The following is a 7,109-nucleotide window of genomic DNA, read 5'->3' on the forward strand; positions in this document are numbered from 1 at the left end:
AAAAACCCCACCGGGTGATTTTCAGGTCACCACTCCCGAAACTCCACTATTATCAAATCAAGCGGTTACAAGTAAAGGAATCCCAAGTACCTTACCAACCTACAGTTGAACCCTTACCCCAATACCCAATTGGACTTGATCTGTAGTGATAGTCTCCACCTTTGATGCACGGCTCCCAAGTACGTGACTAACCAATGCACAGATCCAAGTACGCGACTTCAGAACACCAACTGAGGAAGAATGGTTGGCTGCAAAGTTCTTCAGTTCATCCTTTATGATGAATAGCAGGAAGATGCTTGGTTACAAAACCCTATGGTGCAAATACACAGCAACTTCTTGATGGAAGATGAACTAGGTTAAGAACTTCGTCTGTTGATCACAATTTGCTTAAACAGAGATTGCTCAATGATCATGCAACTTGTGTCACTCAAAACGGCACTTAAAATAATCATTTTATATGTTTAGGGTTAGAAGAAAAGAAGGCCCAAAAACATATTCACTGATCCCAAGAAAATCAGATTGGAAATCTGACTTTTTAAATCTCGACAGATAGCAGGTGTCGAGGTAGCTGTCGAGAGGTGTCGAGCTTTAAAAATTCTGCACTTCAACTTGCTTTCTCTTGGACAGACTTGATGACTTCAACACTTGACCTTGAAACATTGTTTCTTGAAGTATTAAAAACACCTAGAACTAACCAATTACAAGCAGAGTGCGTTTTATCAAAGGATTAGCCAATTTACATAACTAAGTGACATATGTTCTTAAACAAGTTAAAACATATATGTCCTAACAGAACTTATTGAAAGCATGGAAGAACTAATACATCAAAAGAAATCTAATTGAACAATCAAATATGTTGTTGATAAAATCCTAGGAAGAATCACATTGAATATTCATACCGTATAGAAGAAACATAACCCCTAGCCCTAGCAAAGAGTTTAGGCTGCCATTAGAGAAAGGAAAAAACAATGTTTTCTCTGCCCCCAAATTCGTTCTTCAGCCTCCCTTCAAAACCCTAATGTCTAAGTGTCCAAAGAAAAAAATAACTTTTACTATTTTAATTTCCGTCCAGGTTTACAGCAGTAACTTGTGAGTTAATTTCGGTCTGCAAAAGTTGAGAATTTCGCAAAACTCAAAACTGGAAAGTTGTAGATATTTAAGTCATGGTTCCAACCCATCTGGCCTTGTGTCAATTGGATTTCTGAGGAGAGAGATACGCCCAAAATACTGATCAGTGCTCAAATCAGATTTTTCCTTTTCAGATTCTGCCTCTTTGATTTCTTTCCTTATTTGAAGCTTCCAATCATGGTAGACGATCCAAGCACTCCAGCTGCATCTCCTTAGACATTTAAGCACGGTATTTTAACTCCACTTTAATTCAGTTTGGCCTCCATTCTCTCACAAATTCCTGTAAACTCATATTTCTCACATGATTTCCTGAAAGTAGAAAATTACACACAATGAATAGCATCTTATTCAAGAAGTTATGTAAAGGTAAATAATAGGGACTAATGCAAATCATGGCTTAATTATACAAATTAAGCATAGTAATAAGGAGATAACGCCCAGATAAATATATAACAAGTATACATTTCAAGGCGTTATTTACTATTCGGGTATTTTGGTTTGATCGGTTATGATTTAGGTTTTTCGGTTGGGAGTAGTTTTGTTTAAGATATGTAAATAGACGGGTTAGATTTGGTTTTGATTAAGAGATTTGGTTGGAAAAAAAGTCTTTTACCAAGAACTCTTGATATCAGATCATTCTAGAAGATCAAATGCTAAATGAATTGTTATTAGGAATTTTTAGTTCCTGGGTTTTTTATCAAATTCTAACTGAATTGTTATTAGGAATTTTCAGTTTCTGGGTTTTGTTCCTTTGCTTTCATGAATTTCAGTTTCATATTTTGTTTTGTTTTGTGACTTGCTATTAGGGTCATTAAAGAAGAAGAAGTGTTTTTATATAAGAAGAGAAAGGCAGTGGAGCATACACAAGTAGCATGGCAAGCGTTGGAGATTTGTTGCCCATCCAAAGAGATTCACTGTAAGTCATTATTTTAGGTATAGTCTAAAATTTTAATCCACTCTCTGTTTTGTTTCCCATAAGCATAAAAGTTCAGAAAAAGAAAAGTTAAAGTTTCTTTTCATTTTTTCTTTTCCAACGTACCAACACTGGAATGAATATGGTTGCTTAGAGTTTAAAGTATTTGTTTTGATTTTTAATTTTTTTGGGTATAGCTGAATTTGATTTTGATTTTGCCTTTTTATTTTATTTTTCGGGTGGAAATTGTAATTGGACTAATGTTGATGAGTTTGCATACATAATTGTGGATGATAACAAACATTATGGCATGACATGGGTTGTTTATTGCACCATTTCATTGTTGTAAAAGAAAAATCTATTTCACTGATCAATATATAGAGTAAGAGTCTGTAATGCAATGAGAGAGAAATTTGATGGCCCTGTCACTGCCTTCTCGGTCTTCTGCCACTGTCATACTTTCAGAACCATTACCGGTAATTTTGTCCTATCTATTTATTTTAAGTTAGGTGACAAATATGATATAGGAATTAATTTTGTTAGAGTTGCTTCTGTTTTTCATATTTGTGTCAAATTTAGTTTTGTTTTGGGTGAAATGACTTTTCAATATGTAACATTGGGCTTGATCTACAACAAAAAACTCCTTTTAGCCTATTTTTCCCCGAAACCAAACACCCAAAAACCTTGAACCAAAGAGAGCCATAATAGGAACAACTGGTCATGAGCCACAACCACAACCCATCCAAGCATCTACAATGTCAACAATAACAAGAATACAAGGTATGATAATAAATGATTTTGTTCTTTTGATTAAATCTATAGAGCCCAAAAGTTTAATGTTTTCACCTTACATTACACTTTGCATTAATGAGCATCCCGCTTAATCCTAGATTTACAAGTTGAATGATGTCACTTCTGATTAGATGGGGAGTTCATATGCTTATAGGTGGGCTTGGCAGGAAGCCAAGAAGGTGAGCAGCTAGGTGGATTAAAATTGTTTCTTTTTGAAACATTGTTCAATGCTGCAGACAGTGAGGAATGCATACTTTAATGCTGCTATAGTCAAAAGATCTAAAAAAAAAAAACCCATAATTCTTCTTTAGTTGAATTATTTTTAATTAGCCTTCTCTTATTATGATTTCCTGGGTATGTCATGTTTCTGAATTTTTAAAGCCATATCAAATGTTGTATACATAGAATTGATGTTTGAAGTGTAGTTCTTGGAAATGGTTGTTGATCTTTTAGTTCTTTTAATAGTGATGATCTATGTGTTTGGTTTGATTAAACAGGAATGGCCAAAGAAAAAAAACCCACTTAAAGAACTGCCAGGTGTAGAGTTTAATTGTGAAAAGTCATACCATACGACACAATCATGCGTCCAAAAAAACAATGCAATTAGTAATTCTTAAAGAAATGGTTTAAAACACATTGCTTAACCCATCGCTTTACTTAGTGTTTATAACAAAAACTAACTGCCTATTTAAAACACTTTTTCAGTTCCTATTTTACAAAAACAGCAATTGATAGAGATCATAAGGCAGAGAGAGAAACATTTGAGGACTGCCATTACCGCCGTTCTAGCCTTCCACAATCGTCCTGTCTTTCGCTGACTTGCTATCAGTAAGTTTTGATTTTGTTAAACATTTTTAACTTTCTGAGAAAGAAATTGGCGTTAAGTATTATTTAGGCCTAAGATTGTTTTTGCTATACGTATTTGGCTGAGATTAAGGTATTTTGATTGTTTTGGTTTGATTGTTTTTGCTTAAACCTTATGACTAACAACCTTTCGCTCTTTACATATAAAGAAACCGAAACATTTAGAATCAACATTAAGGAAAAGTCGATAACTATAAGTCACGCACAAAGAAAAGAGATGGACAACGAGAAAGAGGAAGCATAGTATTCCCACCCATCGGCAGGTAAAGCTTTTAAATAAAAATAACAAATTCGGCTTTAAAGTCTAGAGTTTGGGTTAGAATCCATTTGAACTAAAGTCTTTTGGTTAGAATCAAAAAGTTGCTTTAAGAGATTTATTTTATTTTGGGTATTTGTGTTAGATTTAATTTTGTTTAGGCTATTTGTTTTTGTAAAACATCAATTGACCTAAATTTAAACTTCACTTTTAAGATAATGTGGTGTTGAAGAACTCGCATGGCTAACATGTTTTATTCTTTACAAATTCTCATCACAGTTTAAAAAAAAATCATGTGGGATGCATGTTTTGTTCATTAAGAATGATACTGCAGTCCCATGGTTTTTCCTATCTTTGCTAGGGACTGACAAGGATATTTTAATTAGTTCATGCATGTGATTTGTATAGTGTATGTTAGGTACAAAAAGGAATAGCTCATGAGATTAATGTTCGTAGTTTACCTAACTTTTTTTTTACTTCTTTTATCTTTATGTTTATTGCCTAAATGGTTTCCTTCTTTTGTTGCTGCCAAGCCCACATGAAGAAACCATGTTTGAATGAAACATCTATAGCTGATGAATTTTTACCCCGTCAATCCTGTTTTGAATGTACCTATTATATGATTTATATTATTATCATATAAAATATGAGTAGGGTGAGGGGTTAAATTGTGCTGCTGCTTCTTTGCTGATTGCTTACTATAAGTTTATACCACATGCGTGTTTGAGTCTAGAAAAAACCCTTATCCTTTGTTCAGTGTTTTAGGACTATGCATGATTTGTTGTTTTGTTTGAATTTTTTATTAGAGGGAAGAGACAAATTTTTTATTAGTTATGTACACAATGCAAGTTAATCTAATTTTTTTGTTTGACTTGATTTCATGTGTTATTATCCAGATCCTCAGACCCACCTTATTAACCAACATTATTGACAAAGTTATATTTTAATGAAAGTTGTTTGTTATGTTCTATAATTTCACAGCTCTAACACAAGAGTTCCTTTCCTCCCCCTACTTGGATCAAGCTGCATTGGTTTTTGGTGGACTTAGGAAGAATTTTGCAGGGGTGGGTCATTTGAATTAAGCATATAACACAAAGTTAAATTTATCATCTATGTTTTTTTTTTTTTTTGTGTGTTTCTTTTAATGTTTGATAAATTGTGCTGAAAAGCTAAAACAACCATGCTAATGGTTGGAGAAATTGGAGGGAATGATTATAACTATGCATTGTTTCAAGGCAAAACAATTGAGGAGGTTAGACACATGGTTCTAGAAATTGTCCAAGCAATAAAGGATGTTGTTACAGTAAGTTTTTTTTTTAGTCAGCAAAATAAAAAAAATAAAAAATTTCCAAAATGACTTTCTATGATTATTGATTCCTAATTCTCTATTATTGTCCCACAGGGTCATTAGTTATGGTGCTACCCGAGTGGTTGTCCCTAGAATCTTCCCAATAGGCTGTTTACCAATATATCTTGCAGTATTCTAGACCAACTTTGCTACTTATGACAAATTTTTATTGCCTGAAGGGATTGATTAATTTCTCAATAAATCAATTTGAAGTTTAATGTCTCAATGTATTTTGTAAATAACATACTCTTACAAGCAAGACAAACAAATGGACGTACTACGTTACCCTATGAATTTTAATATATTTCATTATATTGTTAAGTTTTTTTTTTTTTTATTTTATTTTATTTTATTTAAGAAGAGTAAACTAAATGTATTGTTAGGTTATTGTATGTCATCTTATTTGTGCATATTACCATGAATTTTTCTGGAAAATTACATTGTAAATAAAGCTAGATTGTTTCTTCAATTAGAAGTAAAAATAAATTGATTGCTGGGAAATTCCATTGTAAATAAAGCTGGATTGTTTCTTCAAGATTGCTGGCTTTTGTAAGTTGGGTCCATCATATTAACAAATTTGATATATTTATTTATTTATTCCATTAATCCTTCTTTTGCTGCTACGGTTTACCTCCACTTTTGGATGATTCTGAATCACATTATGTGACTTAGATTGGTTTGAAAATGTTGCTGATAAAAGGGGTTGTTATGTTACTAGGGATAAAGTCTAAAATTTCATTGATACTATTCCCCCTCCCCCCCTGGTATTGAGTCCATTTTTTAAGGTTTTTGCTACTGGAATAAGCATTAAGTTATGTTTTTATATTAAGGTATATTTTTATAGTTTTTGGGTATCATTTTGTTATTTAGCATTGACATATTTTTTTGTTAAGATAGAAGTAGGATTAAAATATGATTGTGTACAAAATTTTTTGTATGTACCTTTGGCCTGTCTGATTGGGAGCTTTTTATTCTGGTTTTTCATGGGTTTTAAAGGTGGTTTGTTCTGGTAATAAACACATTGTTACTTGGCTTATAGTATGCATCTTAGAGTTTGATAGGCTTCGTATTTTGGATGATGTATGCCACATTGTTGGGCTCTTCTGCTTTAATGAAAATTTGGAATTTTTTTTGGGGAGAATACTAAAAAAAAAAAAACAAGTATCTACAATATTTCATTATGTAGAACTAATGCTTGAGGTGGTAGATAATTTGCAATTGGTTCATTGTGATAACTTTTTTTTTCTCCCTCCCATCTTTCTCTTATCAATTTTTTTTTTCCTTCCTTAGGTCAAAGCTAATTGATTGTGTTATGTGGAATCTACAACTGTATAGGAACCTTGCGCTTCTATAGTTTTAGAGTTAAGATGAGGACAGGTTCCATATGCTTTTCCATCTTGCAAGTTCCTAGATGCAGAATCCCCACATTAGCTACTTTTTGGAGGGAAAGCTTCCACAGTTTAAGTAGGACTGGCAAAACCAGTTCTAGCTTTAGTGTAAATAAGACAGAGATTAGTCAATTCCACAATACTAAATACTGTGAATCATAAGATTCACTTCCTATAGATTATAGAAATAAAACAAAAAATATATATGACTACACAATAGAGAAATATAAGAGAAAAATCGATTACCTTCAAAAGAATAATCTACGGTATGATTGTTTTTATTGTGTATGTCTTAGTGTTTTGGATTTGAGTACTTATAGATGATTTACTTTTATTTATTTATTTTATGAATAGATGATTACATAATAATGGGTTGTTAACAGATTTTCTCTGTATCATTGCAGCTTTTTAGGGATTGTG

Source organism: Quercus suber, unplaced genomic scaffold (genome assembly GCF_002906115.3).
Source record: "Quercus suber isolate HL8 unplaced genomic scaffold, Cork oak 2.0 scaffold_842, whole genome shotgun sequence".
Taxonomy (NCBI): domain Eukaryota; kingdom Viridiplantae; phylum Streptophyta; class Magnoliopsida; order Fagales; family Fagaceae; genus Quercus; species Quercus suber.